Genomic DNA, 12,418 nt, shown 5'->3' with positions numbered 1-12,418 from the left:
GTTCGCTCTTCTCAATCAGGGCGGGGGTCAGTACCAGTAGAGAGGAAACATGTTATGTTTTTTTTGGTTTGATAATCATCTTTCTTATCAGCTGCTTTTGCTTTTTCTTAGTCAGTGTGAACATAACATAAGTCCATAGAATTAAAGCTTGCTTGACGCTGGACAGTCTTACCTGTGTTCCAGCAGTTTTTTAATTCATGGGTAACCTATGTTTTGCTGTTTTTTAAAAATGAAATCTAATTCTAAGTTACAGTTTTGGTTTCCTTTCTGAAAAAATGGCAAATCAAAGTCCACAGTTCTTTGTACTTTTAATTACATGCGGTCGAACTTGCTCTGTGTAAACAGGCACCAAAAAGTCATTAGCAGTCCATCATAATTACTAACGAGGAATTATGACGCTATGCCACAGAATGAAAAGGCATTATAAAAATTTCCACCCCATCACATTAGTCAGCGTTAGTTAATAAGCTGCTGTTTGTATATTTCTGACCCGGCAGATTTCCAAACAGGTTTTTTTGGACGAAGCAGTTATAATATGATATAATTATATATATACACCGACCGATCAGGCATAACATTAAGACCACCTCCGTGTTTCTACACTCACTGTCTATTTTATCAGCTCCATTTACCATATAGAAGTATATACTGCATTGACACTGACATGGTGGTGGTGTGCTAGTGTGTGTTGTGCTGGTATGAGTGGATCAGACACAGCAGCGCTACTGGAGTTTTTAAACACCTTACTGTCACTGCTGGACTGAGAAAAGTCCACCAACCAAAAACATCCAGCCAACAGCGCCCCGTGGGCAGTGTCCTGTGACCACTGAGGAAGGTCTGGAAGATGACCAACTTTACATCTACAAGGTGGACCAACTAGGTAGGAGTGTCTAATAGAGTGGACAGTGAGTGGACACAGTATTTAAAAACTCCAGCAGGGCTGCTGTGTCTGATCCACTCATACCAGCACAACACACACTAGCACACCACCACCATGTCAGTGTCAATGCAGTGCTGAGAATGATTCACCACCTAAATAATACCTGCTCTGTGGTGGTCCTGTGGGGGTCCTGACCATTGAAGAACAGGGTGAAAGCAGGTTAAAAAAAGTATGTAGAGAAACAGATGGACTACAGTCAGTAATTGTAGAACTACAAAGTGCTTCTATATGGAGCTGATAAAATGGACAGTGAGTGTAGAAACAAGGAGGTGGTTTTAATGTTATTACTGATTAGACACAGAATAAAAACATCCAGAACTCCAGACACTGCAGTACCAGAGTACGTGTACGAGTACGTGTGATCTTTGTAGCTCAACAGTAAATAAAATAAACAGTTTGATTCTCCACACTCGAAGATTTGCCGCTTCGTTGGACTCGCACAGTCATCCACTTCCTCAGACATGAACCTAGACTGTAAAAGCTCTTGCTCAATTCCCTCTAGAGACCAACTTCCTGTGGAGAAGCTGCCCACGCCAGTGCATTTACCCACAATGCACTAAAATACTGCTCTTCCAGAGAAAAACCCCTGCAGACGTAACTTCACCATGCTTACTGATCTGAAATGTTTACACACATCTTCACGTTGAGATCCTGTTCCTACTGAGGCAAGTCCGAGGTCACATCCACCCCGAGCCTGCAGCTGACCAAGCATCAAAATTCCTGCTCTGTGAACTCTGACCTCTGCATATCTAATAGTGCAGGAACAGACTTCCTGTCAGGCTGTCCTAACACAGCAATGCATTGAATCCTGCATGAATGATTCTCAGCGAGTGTGGCTGATATGAGAGTTCACACACATTTACAGATTCATCAGTAATAAAGCCTGATAATGAAGTCCTTATTCCTGATTTCATTATTTTTATACCATATTGACTAAAATATGTGGACCTTTGGTGACCCGCTTCTCAGACCCTTCCTGTTCTAGCAGGACTGTGTCCCTGTGCACAAAGCAAGGTTTCATAAACACGTGGTTTGACGAGTTTGATGTGGAGGAACTCCAGTGTCCTGCACAGTGACCTTACCTCAACCCCTTTAAACATCTTTAGGATAAATGGGACCGTCGTCACCCAGGATCAGTCCCCATTTGTCTGAACTGGCACAAATTCCCACCAACACACAACTATTTAAAGTCTTAGAAAGCCCTCAGTGGAAAGCCTGCTCTGAAAAGTGGTCTATTACGCAAGCCCAACACAGCTGAGATCCGGGTACGAATTGTAGTGATGCTATTGGCCATGGGTCCTGCAATGGACTGGCATCCTGTCCAAGGATGTTTCACAGGAGAACCAGGCCATATCCCTGGCCATGACCCTGACCATAATAAATTAATGAAAAAAACAACACTTGGTTTAATGGCAATTCATAAAATGCACAAGATACATTCACTAGTGCACTGCAGTCACCAGATCTGTTTCCAAAGAAGCACAATTAGGGTGTGATAAAACACGAGATCAGAAACTAGACTGGATAAAAAATTCTCCCCATCAGTCAGATGGGGGCGCCCAGGTGGCGCAGCGGGATATTCCGCTAGCACACCAGAGCCGAGATTCTGGACTCCTCGGTTTGAAACTCGGCGTTGCCACCGGTCGGCTGGGCGCCATCTAGCGAGCATAATTGGCAGTGCCTGGAGCAGACACTGGATGACCGGACTGTGTGGGTGGGGTCTTCAAACACGGTGTTTGTTTTTTTGTTTATTAGGATTTTAACGTCATGTTTTACACTTTGGTTACATTCATGACAGGAACGGTAGTTACTCATTACACAAGATTCATCAGTTCACAAGGTTATATCAAACAGTCATGGACAATTTAGTGTCTCCAATACACCTCACTTGCACGTCTTTGGACCGTAGGAGGAAACTGGGGCATCCAGAGGAAACCCACGCAGACACGGGGAGGACATGCAAACTCCACACAGAAAGGACCCGGACCGCCCCATCTGGGGATCGAACCCAGGACCTTCTTGCTGTGAGGCGACAGTGCTACCCACTGAGCCACCATGCCACCCTCAAACACTGTGTAAGGACCCTGATTGGCAGATAGAGAGACACTTGTGCAGAGTGCATAGGTGAAAAAGGGTTCTGCAATGGACTGCAAATAGAAAATAAAGGAAATCAATCCAATGACAATTTTGAATTTTAGGCTGGTATTGAACCTGATACAGATATTTGGTGATGGTATCAAACATCCCTAAATAATGATGGCACATGTACATAAATATACACACACCAAGAGCCAAACATTAGGACCAGCTCTGAGCTACTGAGACATGGACTCTACAACACCTAAAGGAGTCATGTAGTATTCGGTACCAGGACATTAACACCTTTAACATCTGTACGTTGGGAGGTGGATCATCCTACAGTGCATCCTGGTGCATCTCTCCCCTGAGTAAACGATGCAAATTCATCTGCATTTCACCATAATAAACCAATCAAGGCGTCCGATTCAAACCCATCTACCCACAGACTGTATCAGAACCCCACATGATGAGCTGAACAATCCAGAACATTCACAAGCAACAAATCAACCAGAATAAAACATGTAACTTACTGCCAGTTACTAAAGTGCCCTTGTTTTCCATTCAGCTTGAGAAGTTTTGGTTAGTAGCTCCACATCGGTGCGTCTCCTGGTGCACCACGTTCTGCTTTCGTTACGAGAGAGTCGAGATCCGAGATCCACAGCCAAACACACTTTCACAATCGAGACAGGAATGTAGCAAACCATGTGACGCAATGTCAGGTCCACCCATGTTAGTTTAGCAATTAATACACGTAGAAAGCCACCCACACACACGCACACACACACGCACACCTGCAAACACCTAGACATCGTTGTTTGAAGAAGCTCACAAGACTGTGTTATCGCTGCTTTTCAAGTTTGCACAGCTAATAGTTTTCAATGTCAACAAAAGTAACTTCCCAAAACCATCAAACACAACACATATCAGCACCGCTTCAACATACAGAACTGTAATTTTGTTGGGCGTTTTCCAAGCATTTCAGGACATCTGGGTCAAAAATATACATACAGCCCACCTAATATTCTCTGATCTTTGGTCAACCATGTCCAATAACCCTCATCAAGCTTTTCATACAACTTTGGTTGGACCTTTGCTGACTCTACTTGGTAGGATTTATATATTTTAACCAAATCTGTAGTTTTTCCAGCATGGACTTTAATAAGAATGTGTACAGTGTGTTCATTCTCAATAAAGGTGGAGATCAGCACTTTAGTAAGGATGTATGTTTTTGGTTATTGTCCGACTAAACTCAATCTTCCTTCTTCATATTTCCATCCACTTTTTGCAATGCACCAGCCCCAATGGATGCAAAACATCCCTAAAACAGGTGCCCAGGTGGCGCAGATATTCCACTAGCACTTAAGTGCCGAGATTCTGAACTCCTTGGCATTGCCACCGGTCGGCTGGGCACCATCTGGTGGGCATTATTAGCAGTGCCTGCAGCAGACACTAATGGGCCACCGTATCTGCAGGGTGGAGGCCGGACTATGTGTGGGTGGGTGGGATCTTCATACTCTGTGTAAGGACCCTGATTGGCGGAAGAGACACCTGTGCAGAAAGCAGGGGCGAGAAGAGTAGGGCTGTGCACGTGTCGGAAGAGACGTGTCCTACACTTTCTTTCCAAAAATACTTCTGGGTAAGTTGGTCTAGTTAATCAGTCTCCTTACATGTAGAGGGTTTGGACAAAGTATTGTGTGCCCCAACTATTTGGGGACAGAAAAAGAACTTATTATATCCCTTTATTAGTGTTTGCAAACTTTTACTTTAAGTCAATTATTAAGGTAAGTAGAGGAATAAAGTGAATTTACAGAACCCATCTACATGACAACATTGAAGGCAGGGTTGTGACAGGACTTGTGGAAGGGCTCAGAAGATGAGGAAAGGCAAGAACAAGCTGGTTTGACATCACAATGTGGATCACATTAACAGGGGCTCGTCTGCTACAAGCGACCCGAGACAGAGGGGCAATGGAGGAAGCAGACCCACCAGTGCAGTCAGCTGCCACAAAGCGATAGTGACGTGGTGTAGTGACAAGTAGTAACGTGACGTGACAGAACCCGAAACTGCTCGGATTGTTTTTTGCAGTTTTTTCATCACTGTGGTTACAGAAGAAGCACAATGGCAAACAACCATATCATGAGTGCTCTGTTTGCCTTTCATGCCTATAGGTTATAAACGGTCATTTTCATCTGTCTAGCACAAACACAGCTTGTGATGACTCAGCTGGATAACTGGATAACAACCTCTAGATATAGAAAATAGGTCAGACTGACCGTGACCGTTTGACTGGCCTGGGAGTTCATTCCCTTAATGGGAATCCACATAGGAGCGTGAAAGAGAAACTATGTGCAACATATGTTAATTCTGTGCAATTTTTACAATTCATTTGCATCAGTATTTTTTTGTCTTTTTTTATTTTTACAGAATCACAATTTATATCACAGAATCAGACACTACAGTCGGTCCTCCATATCCACAGTTTCTGCATCAGCACAATCAACCTGCTTTAATTCAAAACAACAAAAACCAACAGTTTCAAAATTCAGCAATGGGAACCTGGTTCTTGCTACATTGATGAAGTTAGAATTTAGCCTGATGTTTCTTTACTTACCTACAGCGCCACACATCTCGTCTTGTATATCTTTATAAGTTACTCCAATAATCCTTTTTTTTTTTAATGCATTTTCTCCCCATTTTCCTCCCAATTTAGCGCACTCAATTTTGTCTTCCGCTGCTGAGATTCCGCTACCAGATTGCATCCCAGGAGAGCACGTCGCTGTACACACCTCTTCCAACACGTGCATAGCCCTCCTTTTCTCGCCCATGCATTACACAGCATATGAAGACCCACCCACCCACCCTGCAGATACGGTGGCCAATTAGTATCTGCTGCAGGCACTGCCAATTATGCCCGCTAGATGGCGCCCAGCCGACCGGTGGCAACACCGAGTTTCGACCCGAGGAGTTCAGAAACTCTGTGCTGGTGTGCAAGCGGAATATCCCGCTGCGCCACCTGGGCACCGTTACTCCAATAATCTACAGATGATTTAAAGTGTGCAGGAGGGTGTGCGCCAGTTACACGCAAATACTTCTCCACTTATATATAAGAAGTTTGAGAATTGGCAGATTTTGGTATCCCCACCAGGTCCTAAAAACTCAATTATATCCGCATATGAAGGGCTGACTGAATCATTCAGTAGACGTTTGTAGTCAGTGCCACACACAGATGAGACAGCAGAAGTTTTCAACACTCACCAAAGTCAAAGCATGAGAAACATCAGCTACCTGTGGCCTGCTAGAGTTGGAGTGCTGGGCTATTGGTCAGAGGATTGAAGCTTCAAGCTCCACCACTGCTTATCTGTTGCTGTGAGGCTCCTGAGCAGGGCTTTCAAGCCTGTCGCTTGAACTGCCACCACTTGCACTGCAGAGTCAGTCAGTCATGACGTACATACACTAAATATTACTGAGCTGGAGTTTTCTACTACTACTGAAACACTTCCTTAGCAAAGAACTGCTGAACAAGAAAATACTCCCAATGCATTAATAATAATAATAACCTAATAATGGAGGGCTCATTAAATGTCTTTGTCTTGCATATATACACACAATAGAGAAAAAAATATTGGGACACCCAATTAATGTGTTTCAACCACAACAAACATGATTTATGAGTTATGCTAACATAAATCACAAAATTAAGGAAATACATCAATTATAGTAAGGAAATATGACTTAAACTTTGTAGCAACAGTTTAGGGAAGGTCCTCTCCTGTTTCAACATGACTTTACCCGTGTGCACAAAGCAAGCTCTATAAAGACATGAAGAAAAGTTTGGTTTTAAGAAACCCTCAGTGTCCTGCACAGAGCCCTGACCTCAGCCCCACTGAACAGCTTTGAAATGAACTGGAACATCAACTGATCTTCTTGACCAACATCAGTGCCAGGTGTCCAAACAATTTTGGCCATATAATGTATTTCTATTTATGTTAGTGTTCTACATTACTGTCTGCCAGCATCTCTGACGATAAAGAACTTACAGGTACAAAGTTGTTCTTTCACTGATTTATATGACTCGGGTAAGGAAACATACACAGACGTACTGAAGCTCTGATGGCTCCCTATGGAAATGTATACACTGGATAATTCTTACAGCTTATAAATATCATACATATCAACATGACATAAATATCACTGAAAATAAATCTGTTTAAAGTAAATGACATTACAGAAGTATGTGGACTCCTTGAACCATGAGCCTCACACATAACCATTCCATACCAAACCAATGAATATAAAGTTGCCTCCATTTATTTATGGCTATAATAGGCTCAGTTTTTCTGAGAGGGCTTTCCATGTGACTTTGGAGTGTGCAAAGACAAGTGCACCTCCAAACAGATAGGCTGTTCGGACACTCCTCTTAGACTCAGAACTTAGCATTACGCTGTCAGAACACCCCATTCAAGTAATAATTTGTTTATTTACTTATGTATTTATTTGGATTTTAATGCCATGTTTAACACATATGTGTTATTTTATGGCAAGATGGGTATTATGTTTCTGTGTGCTTATTTTATCTTGTCTTTATTATTTGGACTATTTTATATTTTCATTTTTCAAGTCATAGTAAACTATTTTTTCTAGACTAGTAACAAACAAGATGTTATTATTCATCATACTGATTTATATTTTGCAAGGGATCCAGTAAATCAGATCAGATCGGAGTTGTTGGTTGTAGAGGTGACCTGATTATAACAGCATACAGAACCTGCTCTTTTCAAAAAACATCTCCCATTTCAGAGTTGTTTTAGCAACAAGTTGTGAAGATACGTGGAGATGAAAAACCCCTAATCAATCTACAACAAAACAAACTCTCTACAAACAGGGTAAATTCAGGACTGTTGCTAAACACTGATCTGAGTAATGGGACAGTTAGTTCACCAACAGCAAAACCATTATGCAAATTGTGAACCATGGTGGAGGGTGTGTCATGGTCTGAACAACTAAGCATTGCGAGAAACAATAAAGAATTTAAAAACATTCCAGTACATTTAACAGAAGAATATCAGGGTTGAGTTTTGTCCCGAGGCTTAATCAATGTTCGGTGATGTAACAAAGCAAAAAAACAGCACACAAGTTTGACTACACTTAAATGCTTAAATAGCAAGAAATTAACATTTGAAAGTCAAAGTTCAGACCAGGAGTCATTTGAGATGTTATGGCACCTGTAGAATGCATTAGCATTAGCATTCCTTTCTATTTTTAACATTTAGAATAGAATAGAATGCCTTTATTTGTCATATATACATATACACATGTACAGTACAACAAAATTCTTTCTTTGCGTATCCCAGCTTGTTTGGAAGCTGGTGTCAAAGCGCAGGGTCAGTCATAGAGGGTTAAGGGCCTTGCTCAAGGGCCCAACAGTGGCTGCATGGCAGAGCTGGGATTTGAACTCTCAACTTTTCAGTTGATAGCCCAAAGCCCTACCCACTAGGCTACCACTGTCCCAGCATAAACTTTTTAAGCCAAAACATCAAATGTGTGATGGTGCTGTGCATTGCAGGGTAAAGTTTGTATCCTGTGTTTATGTCCAGCAGTGAGTTTTCAAAGTGTTTGCCTTGGCACACTGGGATACTGAGATTCCCATTCATGGGTACTGTACAACCACCATAAGCCTTTTAAAACTAATGAGATCTATAAAAACGTATCTGCAAATCACTGAAATCATATAAAAATCATAAATGCTATTCAGGGTGCCATAAACAGGGCGGTTATTTGTAGGGGTGTAGGGGTGCTCTGAGTCAGCGTGACAGAATCACATCATGCATTACATCACATGTTTACAGCAAAAACAAGTCATTGGGTTGACACTGGAAATATGTCAAGTCTGGTCTTATAATCTGGTCTGGTGTTGCATTATTCAGTATTGGAGCTCACAGTGATACCTGTATTAAATGAGGGCATTCCTACAGTGTCAAATCCTGCTCACTGGTGTGAAAGTCTAATCAGCAGCTACTGAATTTTGTCCATCACTGGTACGGCATAACAATAGTTATAATTCAATGGTTTAATTCAAATCAATAGACATGAAAACTACGATTAGCAGAATGTGTTTGTATTGTATGACTCCACACATAAAACCACACAACATTTTCTGAGTAATTAAAGACATTATCAGTCATTGCACAAACGTTTAATTGAAACTGTAGTAGCAGCACGTGTCATGCAACCCTTAAAGATACATTAAGTATAATATATATATTATACCTATATATATATATATATATATATATATATATATTCATATTTACATGTGCTCGACTCTCAAATACAATCTTTTGACACCAGACAGTAAAAACAGCAGCAAACCACCTTCAGTTTCAACTTTCTGCGTCTGTCCTGATACGCACTGCACAAACTTTCCACATATATAATTACATGTACATGTGCTCGAATCTCAAATCAAATCATGTGACATCAGACACTGAAAACAACAGCAAACCACCTTCAGTTTTAACTGCAACTTGGTGTAAACTTTCTGCGTCTGTCCTGATACACACTGCCCAAACTCTCCAAATCTGAGCACAAACTTGATGAAATGATGAATCTCACCATGATGGACGAGATGTTAGTGATGTTTCCACGGATGAAGATCTGTCCTGCTGTCCTGCTGTCCTGTCTCTCTCCAGCTCTACCGTCCGCGGATCCAACAAACTTTCCCAAAACTTTTCACCAGAACTGCTACAAGATTTCCTCTTCCGTAAAGAAACAGTGTAGAGGAGCGTCTTCCAAACACACACACACTTTATACAGTAGTGCACTAGGTAGGGTGTGAGCTGAAGTTTGTATTCAGTCTTGTGCTGGTTTGGTTTGAACACTTGGGGCTCAGGGCGGGTCTGGTGGAATAATGCATACAGTCTGCAGCCTGCTGGGCAAAACTGATCAGTGCAGGGTGATCGGGAATAGTTAATATTTTATAGTCGTTAATCACGTTATCGTGGTCAGGTTCGCGGTGGATCTGGTTTCACCTGATTGGGCGCAAGACAGAATACGCAGGGCAGGGCGCCGTTCCATAACAGGGCCTATTATTATTATTATTGTTGTTATTATTATTATTGTTGTTGTTATTATTATTATTATTGTTATAATTATTATTATTGTTATTATTATTATTATTATTGTTATAATTATTATTATTGTTGTTATTATTATTATTATTGTTATAATTATTATTATTGTTGTTGTTATTATTATTATTATTGTTATAATTATTATTATTATTATTATTACTTTTATTATAATTATTATTATTATTATTGTTATAATAATAATAATTATTATTATTATTATTATTATTATTGTTATTATTATTATTATTATTGTTATTGTTCTTATTATTATTATTATTGTTATTATTATTATTATTATTATTATTATTGTTATAATTATTATTATTGTTTCGTTATTTCTTTTATTATTAAATTTTATTGTTCTGTTGTTGTTATTATTATCATCATAAGTATTATTACCGTTGTTGCTATTATTGTAATTATTATTGTTGTTCTCCTTCTTATTATTACTCATTTTTTTGTTATTTTTTTATTATTATATTTTATTGATTTGTTGTTGTTATCATCATAATTATTATTACTCTTGCTATTATTATTGTTGTTATTATTATTATTATTTTGATATTTCTTTTATTATAATATTTTAATTGTTTTGTTGTTGTTGTTATCATCATAATTATTATTACCGTTATTGCTATTATTATTGTTGTTATTATTATTGTTATTATTATTGTTAATAATTTTTGTTTTGTTATTTCTTTTATTATGATATTTTATTGTTTTGTTGTTGTTGTTATTGTTATCATAATTATTATTACTGTTGTTGCTATTATTATTATTGTTATTAGTAGTAGTAGTAGTGGTAGTTGTAACCTAACGGTTAAGGTGCTGGATTAATAATCAGAACAGCACTGGTTCAAGCCTCATCACTGCCAGGTTACTGCTGCCCTTGAGCAAGACCCTTAACCCTCAATTGCTCAGAATGTGTACTGTCACAGTACTGTAAGCCGCTTTGGATAAAGGTGTCTGCTAAGTGCTGAAAATGTAAATGTAATGTAAATGTAGTAGTAGTAGTAATAGTAGTAGTAGTACTAGTAGTCGTCATCGTAGTAATAGTAGTAGTATTATTAGCATTATTATTTTCATTAAAGAAAGCTTTTCACTAGATTTTGAACTGTCTCTTGCAATATTTAAAGTCATAAAAACATTTGTAATATTAGGCAGTGACAAAAAGACTCACTAAATCATGTTTATACTCATTCCAGAGGTGTTAGTGGGGTTGAGGTCAGAGCTCTGTACAGGCCACTTATGTCTGTCCACACCAAATTCGTCAAACCATGTCTTGATGAATCTCGCTTTGAGCACAGGGGCACAGTCAAGCAAATATAATTTTATACACCTGTTAGCAGTGGGTGTGGCTGTAATACCCAAACCTAATCAAAATTACAGCAGACCCTTTTTCAAACACTTCCATCTGGCAGAAAACTAAGGGCAACCAAAATGAACACAAACAGACATGCTAACAGCTTTTTCCCCAGAGCTGTAACACTTTTTAACCACAGTTGTTCCCTTGGTTAAATACTTGTTAACAGTCCGTGTGCCGTCTGGTCTGTTAAATATGTTACATGTCATACATGTGTATTATGTGTACTATTATGTGTATTATTATATGTATCACCAAAACAAATTGCTCATAGTTGTAACATACCTGGCGAAATAAAGTGATTCTGATTCTAATCATTAATAGGGCTGTCTACAAACTTTTGATCATAGACTGTTGTGTGTACTGCATGTGATGTTCTGATGAGCTTTAAATTAGCTGCTTTTCTCAGGGGATTTTAATTACAATTGTCAGTTTGTGGTAAAGCAGATGGTTTGAGCTGTAGTGGTTATTGACTCATTAATTCAGCCTACGCTGTACCGAGTGATTTATGGATGGCACAGCATGTCTCTGAGCTTCGTGGGCATATGGGCACGGCCGCTTTCAAAATTCAGGAATGATATGTACAGAATTCACACATCATTTTATTGTTTCCTCATGATTTATTTGACTATGTTGATTTACATTATTGTTCTGATTTAGCTGATTTACACAATTTGTCACAGCTTAACTAAATTGGAATTGATGTCATTTTGCTCAGATTTTATTTTATTTTATTAGGAACCCCCTGTTAATACTGACTCCTTTTGGTCTCAGATCAGCCTTGATTTTTCTTGGCCTGGGTTTCATGAGGGTCCTTTGTGATTTTGATCCATGTTGACATGATTGCTTGACATCATTGCTGCAGATTTGTCCACTGCAGATTCATGCTGTGATTCTCAAATGTTT

The 12,418-nt window shown here is 39.4% G+C and overlaps 1 protein-coding gene across 2 annotated transcripts in view; it reads right to left on the bottom strand.

Annotated features, from left to right (window-relative positions):
• The window catches only part of itprid2 (ITPR interacting domain containing 2), a 74,012-nt gene extending 64,296 nt beyond the window's left edge, over positions 1-9,716 (bottom strand). For both annotated transcript variants that reach the window (XM_063006141.1, XM_063006140.1), the window contains exon 1: positions 9,632-9,716. The gene's annotated coding sequence lies outside the window, so the exon portion shown is untranslated. The remainder of the gene's footprint in view (positions 1-9,631) is intronic.
• Between the last annotated feature and the right edge of the window lie 2,702 nt (positions 9,717-12,418).

Source organism: Trichomycterus rosablanca, chromosome 12 (genome assembly GCF_030014385.1).
Source record: "Trichomycterus rosablanca isolate fTriRos1 chromosome 12, fTriRos1.hap1, whole genome shotgun sequence".
Taxonomy (NCBI): Eukaryota; Metazoa; Chordata; class Actinopteri; order Siluriformes; family Trichomycteridae; genus Trichomycterus; species Trichomycterus rosablanca.
This window is presented reverse-complemented; position numbering and strand designations above follow the sequence as displayed.